Source organism: Xyrauchen texanus, chromosome 3, assembly GCF_025860055.1.
Source record: "Xyrauchen texanus isolate HMW12.3.18 chromosome 3, RBS_HiC_50CHRs, whole genome shotgun sequence".
Taxonomy (NCBI): domain Eukaryota; kingdom Metazoa; phylum Chordata; class Actinopteri; order Cypriniformes; family Catostomidae; genus Xyrauchen; species Xyrauchen texanus.
Window position 1 is genome coordinate 49490459 of NC_068278.1, and position 14314 is coordinate 49504772.

Consider the following 14314-nt stretch of genomic DNA (forward strand, 5'->3'; position numbering starts at 1 on the left):
GACATTTTTCTGTACCCTTCACCAGATCTGTGCCTCGATACAATCCTGTCTCGGAGGTCTACAGACAATTCCTTGGACTTCATGGCTTGGTTTTTGCTCTGACATGCACTGTTAACTGTGGGACCTTATATAGACAGGTGTGTGCCTTTCCAAATCATGTCCAATCAACTGAATTTACCACAGGTGTGGTATACTTTCCGGATGCACTATACATCTAAAGAGGAGAAAACTGGCTCATGCTAGTGAGGGAACCACTGTTAAGTTTTTTCCTTGCATACCTGCATATATGGTATTATAATGCTGTTTTTCAGATGCTCTTTTTGAAATCAGTAATCTCTTTTTCACTGTTGAAGGCCTTATCCTACATATGCTGTAGCATTTTGATACGTCATCAAAAGAAACAATCAACACAAAAGAAGTGTTGTGTTGTGTTTGTTTCTCTGTACTTCACTCTTGACACACACACACACACACACACACACACACACACACACACACACACACACACACACACACACTTAACAATCAGCAGAGAACAGACTGATGGATTTAATTATAATTCCATCCATGTGTGTGGATGATTTCTCTGCATTCAACAATGCAAATAGCAGGAGAGGAGGGAATAATGCATGATGGGAATTGGACAGAGATGGGGTAGAGAGAAGAGAGTGTGTGGGGGGACTGGTTGGGGCTATTGCATGTCTGATTATTTAGAAAGAGGTTTTGAAATGACAGATTCACTGGTTTGAGGTATGAGAGGAAATAGGCAGCTAAAAAGTAATGAAAACAGAATGCCTGACTCATATGTGATATGGGTGAAATGAGGCAATCACACTCTTTTCTAAAGAACACTTAAGAAATGCAACCATCACAAAGCATACCGTCTCCAAAAAGTATTTGGACACTAAAGCCTCTTTTAAAAGTTCATAGTTTGTTTGCAGGTGACACTTGGTTTGATATTTTGTTTTCCAATGCAGTAAAAAAACTTTTTTTTTTAAAGTATAGTTCACCCAAAAATTATAATTCTCTCATAATTTACTCAACATTATTCTGTCTCAAACTCACTTGACTTTCTTTTATCTGCAGAAGTCAGTAGGGTCCAAAACTTTCTAGCTCCAAAAAGGACATTAAGGCATAAAGGTAATTCATAAGACTCGGATGGTTTAATCCATGTTTTCTAAAAGGTACGATCAGTTTTGGGTGAGAAACTAACCAAAATGTAACTCCTTTTTCACTACATGTCTTATCATCTGCAGTTGCATGTACAGTACATGCACAAACCGATTGTATCACTTCAGAAGACATGGATTAAACCACTCAAATCGTATGGATTATTTTATGCAGCCTTAATCATCTTTTTGGAGCTTCGAAGTTTTCATTCCCATTCACTTGGATTGCATGGAAAAACACATTGTATATCCTTAAAAAATATTTTATTTGTGTTCCGCAGAAAAAGTAATGCAATTTGAGACAGCATAACAGTGAGTGAGCAATAAGAGAATTATAATTTATGGGTGAACTATTCCTTTAAGTGTGCCTCAAGTGTCCATATCCTTTTTGGGGATCCAGCAGATACACTTCAATTTAAAACACATTCTGCATTCGAGGAATATTAAACAGCAAAGTTAATCAAATCAGCAGGTAATTTACTCATCAGTCCTGCACTAACATCACATCATCATGTCTTTTGCATCATTCCCACTTTGTTAATTATCTGCAGTGAAAATCAATATGGACAAGGCTTTTCAAAATAAAGTTTGATTTTAGTGTCATCCTTTCCCCTGAGAAGACACCATACACATCCAGACTGTTGCAGATAGTTTAATAGACCCCCGTCCCTTTAATCTTTTTTTTTTCTTTCTTTTTTTATCAGCTAACACACATGATTGCTAAACTCTTCTTATTTCAATGGAGTATACAAGGTTGCTTTCTAAGTAGCTTGAAATGTTGGGTTTTGTGGCTGAAGTGTTTGCATAAATATGATCTCATCTACCAATAAGTGAATCCTTCCTCTGCTTTTATATACAGTATATATATATATATATATATATATATATATATATATATATATATATATATATATATATATATATATATATATGGCAGCGGGCGTGGTCAAGTGCCCGTCCGGAGAGACAGAATCGGTAAGGGCACTTACACGTGAGCTTAACGACCCACGCCACCAGCAGTCGAGAGAGAGAGTCTGGGGCCTGAACAATTGCGAAGCTGTATATGCATGCATGCAGTTCTAGGGTCAGTATTCGGGGCTTAGCCCAGACCTCTGTGGATACGTAAAATAATTATCAGATTATATACGGGATGCATCATTTTATGTTTAAATACAGGGCAATCCATATTTTACGGGACAGGTGGCAACCCTACTTGGGACTGCCGCTCTGAAATTATGATGTTCAGAGATTGGATTTCATTCAGACGTTCAGACATTAGCACGGTAATGCAAGGATCTAGCACGTTACACTACATAAAGAGACCTTGTCCAAAAAGAACGATTCGTAGCATTAATGGTTTATTGAAATTGGACAGCTAATAATTAACTTAAGAGAAATGTAGCCTCTTACTTAAGGTTGTTGATGTAAACCTGGAGCTATTAACACGATTCGACAATAGAGGTCACTGTTGCCCCAAACATTGCAAATGTACAGTTCTATCTTTCTAATTAATAATTTGTACTCGTGACAGAAAAGATATCAAGTCCTAGCAGACAATGTTCTGTGACCCACTTTTGGGTCGCTACCCAGTGGTTGAGAAACACTGCTTTAGAAGATAGCAGGCTTTAAATACACAAAAACAGGTAATTATGTGGAAAAAAAATTGGTCTCATAACATTTACTTGAGTATTGCAACGTTTTTGCAAAACTGAAGTTACATGCCTCTTACCACATTTGGCTGCACTTTTCAGGTGAAATGTCCAGCAGGGGGCTCCAATGCCAAGCAAAATGAGGTTGTACTCATGCAGGGTTTTTAGATGGAGGTTTTAATAAAATGTACTTCCCTAACCTAAAACTTTACCCTAAACCAAGAGAAATGAGAGTTAAACAAAACAGACATCTTTACCCTTACCCATCACCTACACTTAACCGATAGTGTTTTAAAATGCAGAAGCAAAATGAAAAGAGAATTTTCGAAAGCTACCAAATCAGTTTGTGTCGCTTCTTTGTCTCTGTCATGTTGCCTGTCAGCTTGAGTTCTTGTCTGGTTTTGAACCACTGTCCTCCTAGTCCAATGCAAATATGTAGATGGGTCTGTAATACAAGCATTAAAATTTATAATTTTTCAAAAGATGCATTAGATTTAAAGTGTCTTGATATCACAACATCACAGGGTCTGAGTAATAGAGAGAAAAAGTCATGATTTGAGTGAAATTGACGTCATGGCTGAACAGCTCTATAAAAGTTGTTGTAGCGCCTCTAGTGTTAATTTCACCTGGAAACTGCAGGGAATAGTGCATCATAGGAACTTCTATGGCACAAAGCTGTAAAAATCTTTTTGGAACCTTTATTTTAAACTGTATTGTCTCATGTCAAATCCACACTAACAGGGCCATTTCTAGGCAAACACCTGCTGGGAGGGCGCCAAAGAGGAGACCTGGAGGTTAGTTGTTTGTTGTGTCTGGCAGTGGGGTTTGTTCTTCAATGTCTTCACTTTTATGTGTGTTGTGTATTAGCTATAACTATATTTAAGTTGATTCTTTTTAAGTGAGAATTTGAACCTGAGCTTGGTTGGTTTGTCTAGAGAAGTTCATAAACAGAGTCTAGCATTTCTAACAGCCAGATGACTGTGTTTTGAGGAATTGTCCAACAATCCTTTGATTGATTGCTCCATTTTTGTCTTTTGGCAAAGTGGCGCTGTCAAAATACATGTTGGTCCTTTCCTGATGAATCAGCAGGATATCAGCCATGTCTGAAAGCTACCAGGCAGTCAAACAGGTGCTCAGCAAACAGTCAGTCTTCACAGACTGTTGTGTATTTATATACGTTCGACTCCAGGGAATTGCATCCACCTTCCCCCTGTCTGTCTCTCAGATCCATCTTATCAAATGTTTGAATCGTACACACTTTTAAGTCAAGATAAGAGATATAGACATTTCAGATTAGTGCTGACAGGCCTTTACACTCTAAAGGAGAAGTCAAGTGCTTGTATGCTATACAGGATACCAGGAGAAATCAATATATATATATATATATATATATATATATATATATATATATATATATACACATTGACAGCCACTCTGCCAAAAGACAAAAATGGAGCAATCAAAGGATTGTTGGACAATTCTTCAAAAAACACAGCCATCTGGCTGTTAGAAATGCTAGACTCTGCATGGAGAAAGTCTGAGGACTCTCAAACCATGAGAAACAAAATTCTCTGGTCTGATGAAACAAAGATTGATCTCTTTGGACTGAATGACAAGCATCATGTCTGGATCAATACCATCCCTACAGTGAAACATGGTGGTGGCAGAATCATGCTGTGGGGATGTTTTTCAGCAGCAGGAACTGGGAGACTAGTCAGGATCGAGGGAAAGATGAATGCAGCAATGTACAGAGACATCCTTGATGAAAACCTACTCCAGAGCGCTCTGCACCTCAGACTGGGGCGAAGGTTCATCTTCCAACAGGACAACAACACTAAGCACACATCACACAGCCAAGATAACAAAGGAGTGGCTACGGGACAACTCTGTGAATGTCTTTGAGTGGCCCAGCCAGAGCCCAGAAATGAACCCGATTGAACATCTCTGGAGAGATCTGAAAATTGCTGTGCACCGACGCTCCCCATCCAACCTGATGGAGCTTGAGAGGTCCTGCTAAGAAGAATGGGAGAAACTGCCCAAAAATAGGTGTACCAAGCTTGTAGCATCATACATAAAAATACTTGAGGCTGTAATTGGTGCCAAAGATGCTTCAACAAAGTATTGAGCAAAGGCTGTGAATACTTATGTACATGTGATTTGTTTAGTTTTTTTATTTTTAATAAATTTGCAAAGATGACAAACAAACTTCTTTCACGTTAACTTTATGGAGTATTGTTTGTAGAATTTTGAGGAAAATAATGAATTTAATCCATTTTGGAATAAGGCTGTAAAATAACAAAATTAAATAATAAAAGTAAAGTGCTGTGAATATTTTCCGGATGCACAGTATATATATATATATATATATATATATATATATATATATATATATATATATACATACATACAGCCATTCTAAAGTTTGGGGTCACTGTTCCTGAAATTATCTTAAAATCCTTTTGATTTGATGCGTAAATGTTTGAAATTTGTTTTGTTGTCAATATATAATTGTGCCTACATATTAATTTATTTCATTACAAAACTATAATTTTATATTTAAAAAAAAAAGGTTTTGAAATGGATGACTTGGACAGAATAATTAGAAAGCTGTTAATATGTGCCCAGTATTGATGGGATACCTCAAGAAGATGGATGAGAAAATGTCTTCAAATTCTAGGCAAAGGCTGGCTACTATGAAGATGCTAAAATACAACATAGTTTTGGTTTATTTATGATTTTCTTTAGTCACAACACAATTCCTATAGATCCATTTCTGTTCTTCCATAGTTTTGATGACTTTACTATTATCCTTAAATGTGAAAAATAATAATTATAATGAATAAGTGACTTTTGACCAGTAGAGTATATATATATATATATATATATATATATATATATATATATATATATATATTAGGGGTGTGCAGCAAAGCCATTATCTGTGGACCATATGTGAGAACATTCTATTCCTAAACAGGCCTCTACACAGACACACACAGTAAGATACATCCTTGACCATCAGAAATAATTGTAGAATAAAATGGCTATATTTACATTGATTATACTTGATTAATTTATATTCAACTTTATAAAATATATTCTACATAATCTAATGGAATACATTACAAATTACATTTAACAGCATGTATTTTGTAATCTGTAGTGGAAAACATTTCAAAAGTAACCCTCCCAAACCTATGGTTTGTGTTACTTTAAAAATAGTAAAGATCTCTACATGAAAGTTTTGAGAGTTAGCCCTCAAAGGGCTTCTAAAGGTTCCTCAGGGAAGTTCTGGAGTTCTCTGAGGGTAAATCATGTTCCGTTTGAAAGGATGCCAGTAGTCTGCTCCAGCTCTGTCCAACAAAACAATATTCTATCTCTGTCAAATTTAATCAAAGCAACATTCACATACCGCTCCTTCAGTAGCCAAAAGCAATCTATTATTTAGGTATTGTTCATAATTGCAAATATGACAAACCATACAATTATAATCAACAGGTGAAAAAGTTAAGTGCAACAGCCACTAATGTGATATTATACCTGTAGTTACTTATTTACAATCCATGCTTAATATCTGCATTGAAAGCTGGAAAATGCAGCCTTCTGGCTGTATAAGAAGGTAGGTTTTCTATTTAAGTGATTAGGCAGTTTTCGAATGCAGCTGATAAATGAAATTATGAAAGGCCAATCAAGAGTCTGTATATGATTGTATTAAAATTGTTCTATTCTATTTCAGGCGAATGATTTTGACACATACCAATTGGTACAGTCACACCTTGATGCCTAAATTAGACAGGACTCTCAGATGAGGCAGTAAGCATAGAACAGTACAGCATTATAATAGACTAACACATGTGTCAGGATCCTGACATTTTAGTCCTCGCCTCTTTAACCCCTACACCTGACAACATAAAAATTAATAAATAATAGCAAGCAGCAAAGTCTCTAGTAAGTATAGTAAAATAAAGCAATAAGCAGTGGGTGTAATCTGACCTACAATTAATTAGTTACTTTAATTACTTTTAGTTAAAATCAGATTACAGTTACTGACTTTCAGTTAAGGTGATTAATTAGAAGTACATTATTGTCGTTACACATATTTGTAAAATTCTGTTATGTATTATACACTAAAATATGAATTTGTACATGTACATCTGTTTCTGTAACAGCTGAAGGGTGTGCAACAATGGAGGAAATATAGACATCATTTTGTTGACACCTTTTGTTGTTTCATATCTATTCAAGTTTCCTATCACAGGAAATCTATTTCTTTGTTTATTTCAATAGAAATAAGTACTATATTCATACAAATAAATACTATATCACGATGATTGTTTGTGCAACAATGGTGAATTATCTGTATCTCATATGCATGCATGCACACATAAATATTATGCTATTTCTTACTCAAGGTGATGCTGCAGTTTCAGTGATTGACTTGATTTACATTTGACATTGCTATTTCATGAATAAACAATATCAAAATAAACTATAGCAAGTACAACACATGAACAGTATTATTATTTTTTTATTTGGCATCTTTACGATAAAGAACAAAGCAAGAAAAAAAATAGAAAAGAGATATATATGCACTAGAGTATATACCTCACCTTATCACAACATACTAAGGAAAAAAAGTTAAATTGTGAAGACATAGTCATGAAATGTAAAGAAAACAAAACAACTTAAACAGGAATTCAGAGAGTTTGAGTGTGAATAATTAAGATATACAGAGTGACTGCATGGATTCATCAGTGTGATCCTCAATCTGTATTTGAAGTTATTTATGGAGGTTGAAGTTTTAGCAGTGTGGAAGTATGTATTTCAAAGTAATGAACCTCTGTATTTGATAGAGAATTGACGATGTGTAGTGCGATACAGGGGAGGATGAAAGGGCATTGGAATTTCTATAATATGAATGGATTTAGGCATTTAAAAAAAACTAATATTAAAAGATATGGGCAAGGAGCAGATGGTGCAAATCTACTAGAAAAAGTAGCAATTTTTATAAACTTATTTTGCATATTGAGCAATATCATGTTCAAGGGTAATTTCTTGCCCAAACAATATTGCTATAAATTAGATATGGATAAATTAGTCTGTAATACAAAGTTGAAAGGCACCCTTGAGGAGCCAAGCCTCTTATTTTTCTTTTACTGATTTTAGTATTAGTAATGAAATGTAATTGGTCTTTCCAGGGCAAATTTTCATCTACAAAAACTCCAAGAAATGTAGTAGATGAAACCTGTATCATTTTTTATCCATTAACTGAAATTTCTGGTCTTGAATTGCAAATGTTTTTATTCTTAACTGTAAATATAACTACTTTCAGCTCAGCGGTTGAGGCTCAGGGTTACTGAACAGAAGGTTGGGGGTTCAAGCCCCAGCACCACCAAGATGCCACTGTTGGGCCCTTGAGCAAGGCCCTTAACCCTATCTGTTCCAGGGGTGCTATATAATGGCTGACCCTGCACTCTGACCTCAGCTTAGCTGGGATATGTGAAAACTAATACATTTCACTGTGTGTATAATGTGTGACCAAAATAAAGAATCCTATTCTAATTTATTAAACCAGTTATAGTATATTAATGTCAGTTAACATATGAAATGTTAATCATTAATAATAGTTTCAAAATTGTAACTTGATTCAAAACATTATTCGAAACAACAATGTTTGGGTAGAAAAAAACTCATAAAGTGTCCTTACTACCAAACAGATGTCCACCAATCTTAAATAGCTGACCTGAGAAATCTCACCTTGCTTACCGCTAAATAAACCTACACAGAATAATCTATTATATTATTAAGTTATATAGTTGAACTCAATTGCAAAAAAAAAAAAAAAATTATAACAAAAAATAATATGATCTTTGACTACTAGAAATGTAATGTAAAAATATGTGATTTTTATAACCAGAATATTTTAATAATATAGGTGAGACTGTATGAAACTTATAACGTTTAGGTCTGCTCTGTTTTTCTAATGAATAAACATGTTATGTGTACAGTATTATTGTTAATAAAGTCCCCATAAACTGTAGAATCTCTGAGACATCATAGCTCTCTAAGTCAGCTATCTAAGTCAAGAAGGACAGGGGCCAGAGGCCAGTGTCATTGTGTTTGGCAGTCTGAGGGACACTGTTAATATATTTTACTCTAAGCCTTTTCAGCAGCAGGATTTATATTGTATTAAAGGCAGTACTGACACACTGAGGTTGCTTCTGTCCACGCTTCAACCTTGAGATCAATGGCATCGTCCCGCTCTCACAACTCTCTCGGGGGTTACAAGAAAAATAGAGGACATAAAAAATAGGTATGAGGGGTGTAGATGGACTGCCATCATGTGGCTCTGTTGTCTGTTGCATCTGCAGAAACAGACAAAACTGACCCAAAGCCAGCTTTTTCGCAGTTTGGAGTAAACATTTTTGAAGTAGGAGTCCAATTGGAAAAATGGGAGTGGAATTCATAGCTTCAAAACGTATTTTCCAGTGAGTGCTCAAATAGATTTAAGCTAAACCCTTTGCTGCTTCAGTACAGTGCTCGGATGTCATATCCATCAAAGCTGTCGACAGGTTGAGATGGTAAGAGACTTGGCCCTGGACAGCCTCTCTGTGCTGAGATCTCCCATGAGGCTTCCACTCTGACAGATGGACCACTTGTTGACCTCCTCTGTCAGCTTTGCTAAAGGCAGCATGGCCCAAATGTCACCTGTCCATTCATAATTCATGTAGACTCATATGAGCATATAAATCTTATTTTAATTAATCTTTGACAGAGATGGACTTTTATCACCAACAAAGTATCCATCTTCATTTCAAAGTCTGAAAGCATTTTGGAGTTTTACCATGATAACTGATGGGTGACAATGTCTGTCTATTTGATGAGATGACTAATTGAAATATTGTCAGCTTGTGCACAATGAACAGCCTCAAAGCAAGAGTCTTCAGAGCACAGAAAATGTGTATTACATGAGTGGCAGGCCTACCATTCATCTAATTAAAACACAAAGAGATAACATGAATTTAGTCTGATACAGTGCTCCACCAATACCAAGTTAACCGTTAAATGTCAAGTCGTTAAAAAGGCCACCAGAAGCAACTGTAAGAGTTTACTATAACTATTCAAAGGTATGTTCCATGGTTCAATACAAATTCAACTTAATCGACAGCATTTGTGGCATAATGTTTATGACTGTGAAATGTATGAGATTTTTTTAATATGTATAATTACCACAAATTAATGATTACCCTGCGGTAACAGTTTGGCACCTACAATTGAAGTTAATTGGGCCAATATATAAACATAAAAATACACACTTTTTCAAAAGTAAGCAAAGTAAAATGAAAACATTATGCCTGTTAATATGATTCTAGTTATTTACCGGCATTATGGCATTATTTTTTACCGGCATTACCAGCATTATGGCATTCATCAGTGTTTACCGCAGTTACGTAGTCATGATGACAAGAAAGTTGTCAAATTGGATTTAACTTTACACATATAAGATTAGTAAGCAATTTTATCACAGTAAAATCATGTTAACATGTAATGTTTACGTCTTGTGGCTATACTTTTAAAACAAGGTCAATTTTTTACATTTATGGACTGGCCCCAATCACTTCCATTGTAAATACCAAAGGAAAAAACTAATATTTTGTCCCATTTTTGACTCGTTGTAAAATGAGTCAAAATTATGTTTTGTGGAAATCAAATTCATGCCACAAATGCTGTCAATTGAGCTTAACTTGTATTGAGCCTAAAACATTCCTTTAAAGGTAAACTCTGTAATTTTTGTGCTTATGTCATCTAAAATGTATACTGACACCTAGTGGCATGGATGCAGCATCATTGAAACACAATAGTTTTCAGTAACCAGTGCCATTGTAGAAATGTGCTATTCATAGTCAGCCATGATTAATTTAATCCATGAGTTAAAGTTTTCAATAACAGGGCTGTTACTAAGCTTAAGCGAGTATTATTCGACTGGTCATGTGATCCTTACAAAAATGCACCGCTTCACTTCAGAAGGCCTTTACTAACCCCCTGGAGCTGTATGGATTACTTTTTTGATAGAGGGGGGGTCTGTTCTGCATAACAGGGTGGCTCATTTTTGCTTATCGCTGCCCATTCTGCACGTTTCGTGGCCGACCCACCAGCCCCAAAGTGCGTCGGCCCACTGGGAAAAATCCCAGTATGCCAGATTACCAGTCCAGACCTGCTTGAGGGTGAGTAAATTATGGGATAATTTTCATTTTTGGGTGAACTAACCCTTTAAGGTTGTCACAAAGCAAATTATTAAAGTGCTCCATAGGCGCAAGGATTGTGCAAGTGCAAATATTACTTTTGAGAACTATAGTGGAGGGGAAGATTTTTAATGTAACAATTTAGTGATTATTTTCATTTCAGTCTGTTTCTCATAAAAAGACTTTGAATATAGTACCCAAGTTGCAAGGAATACATTTATGGTGCTTTCTAGAGCTTGAATGTGTTGGTCCCCATTTGCTTCTTTTGTATGGAAGAGAGCAGTCTGGACATTCTGCTAAATATATCCTTTTGTGTTCCACGAAAGAGAAAATGACAGATTGTAAGTAAATGATGACAGAATTTTCACTTTTGGCTGAGTTATTCCTTTAAATGTAAGGAGAAATTAAGTTAACAATCAGCAGCTAAAATACTGTAGAAGCATGTTTTGTTCCCCATCAGTCATTTTCTCCCTCCCTCCCTCTCCCCTCTCTCTCTCTCTCTCTCTCTCTCTCTGTACACAGTCAGCCAAAGTAGTGAGCTTTCAGTCTTCGAGAGTTGAAAGAGTAAGAGTGTGTAAATCATGAAATTTGCTGTGTGTGGGCTTTTCTGGCTGTGGGGTTTTTGAGGGGACACCTTTAAAATTGTGTTTAGCTCAGAGCCAAACCTTGTGAAATGTAGGCAGCACATGTGTCAGTTCCACTCATCCTCCTGTCCCTCTCGCTCTCTTCTCACTTTTTTCTGTCCCGTCTCTCTCAATTTAAAGGTACAGAATTTTAACTCTATACTGTTGGACTGTTGTGTTCAGAGCTGGATTGCTTTATTTCTTATTTAATATGGTCAAACCAATAACATATTCCTTTATGTTGTCTTTGATGTTAAATTGTCAAAGAAAAAAATTAATGCATAAAAGCTTTTGTATGGATTCAAAATGTAGTTTATGAGTCATAAGGACTACTTATGTGATTTTTTTTTATGGTGCTTTTTGTTGAATGGAAAATAACTCAGACATTCAGAGAAACCTCTTCTTTTGAGTTACCACAGAAAAAAATTAAATAATGTGGGGTCAAAATGACATGAGGGTAAGTGATAACTACTGTAAATTTTTGGGTGAACTATTTATTTAAAAATGTGTAACTGCACAACAAAAAGATGTGCACCATCTTAAAATGGCATTTTTGCATGTTTTAACATTTTTGTAAATGTTCAGATCAACCAGATGGAGACATTACAGCTGTGTCTCTATCAGAAAGAAGGCATTGCTCTGAACTACACAACAAAAGAACATTGGAAGGCAGTTGAGCCCCAGAGAGCTGACACTTAAACCCCTCAGGCAAGGCTTCTGGACTGATTTACTGAGCAGAGAAATGTGAATTACAAATGAAGGCTTCTTCTAAACACTGAACACTTCAGGATTACATAAGAGGCATATTGTTCATGCTAGAGGTCTCTTTGTGTATTAGTATGCATGTGTTAATGTGAAGATCTCAGGTGTTTATCCTCCAGTGTTAAACCTCAGCTGTTCCTGTTTATGAGACCTTTCCGTCATTTGCATGATGTTAAACCAGCCACTCAATTTAAATAAGGTCATAACTGAAAGGCATCTGAAAAGGAAATACGTGTCTGATATGAAAATTAAGGTTAGGATTAGCATTAGCGTTGGGTTAGGAATATTTTTATTATTTGGGTTAGAGTTGGGGTGAGCACGAGCCCCAGTAAAGTTCTGATGTGCCCTAATAAAATTTTCCCGATAAATCATGAGGATGAACCATTTACCCTGAACTGTTTAAATTGTGGCACATTTAGAAGTAAACATTTTTTCTCATCAGCCCTCAGACCACAGACCCCCTCCAAAAAAAGGGGACACTTAATGTATTCTTTGGGGGCCTGTGCCCCACCACTGATTAAAGACTACAAACACCCCTGGTAATAACCCTTAGGCAGATGAGGGTTATTTTTATTTTTTTTTTAAATACATTTTAAGTACAAAAATGTATAGTATATAAGTAGTATTTGTGGAGCGGAGGGGTGCAGGGCCGGGCTAGAATGTCACACGCCCGGTCCCCAATCGGCCTGATGGGGCACGCGAGGGATAAAGGCGGCCGGTGACGACGGTTCGAGAGAGAGAGAATTACGGGCATGTCCGTCATGTGTGTGTTTATGTTTGTGTGTTTTGGTTTAAGTTTTCATTAAATTATTATTTATATTGACAAGCCGGTTCTCACCTCCTCCTTGCCCATCTTAACCCGTTACAGTATTCTAATACTATTTGTGTTAATGCATATTGCACATTGACAAATAAGGTTGTCTGAGGAGTTAAAAATAAGAAATCTTTATGAAAAATCTAGTTTAAATTAAAAGAGTTTTAATCACTTTTAACCTGTCAAGTTCTTAGAAATGTAATCTTTGTGTTCAATCTGGTCTCATAAATGTTTACAGCATTTTCTACAAAAAAAATTACAATTTAAAAAATCTCATGTGGTCTAACCATTGAGCAAAATGTAATAGAATCCTTTATTTGCACCTAGAATACATGAGAGGATAAACAACTTAATCTATAATTTAAAAAAAATTGCTTTTCGTAAAAAAATACGTTTTTTAAAAACTACACGCTGTCTTGAGGGTCTCAAGGTGTCCAATCTGTTTTATGGTCAACATAAACAAATACGTGTTGGTTACACCACATTACTTTGATTTTGTGGGGTGTGTTCCTCCCCTTTTCTCCCCAATTTGGAATGCCCAATTGCCAGTGCTAATTCCTCATGGTGGCATAGTGACTCACCTCAATCTGGGTGGCAGAGCATTAATCTCAGTTGCCTCCAGGTCTGGGACTGTCAATCCACGCATCTTATCACGTGGCTTGTTGAGCAAGTTACCGGGGAGACATAGCACATGTGGAGGCTTCACGATTGTCTCCGCAGCATCCACGCACAACTCACCACGTGCCCCAACGAGAGCGAGAACCACATTATAGCGACCATGAGGAGGTGACTTTACCCTCCCTAGCAACTGGGCCAATTTGGTTGCTTAGGAGACCTGGCTGGAGTTACTCAGCATGCCCTGGATTTGAACTTGTGACTCCAGGAGTGGTAGTCAGCATCAATACTCGCTGAGCTACAAAGGCACCCAGACAAAAGTGTTTTTAGTTTCACTGCTTATTTTTTTTTTAAGAAATAATAATAAAAGATTATTCTGCAGTAGTCATGCTAACATTTCTTATTTCAAGATTTTTTAGCTTTTTAAACATTTAAAATA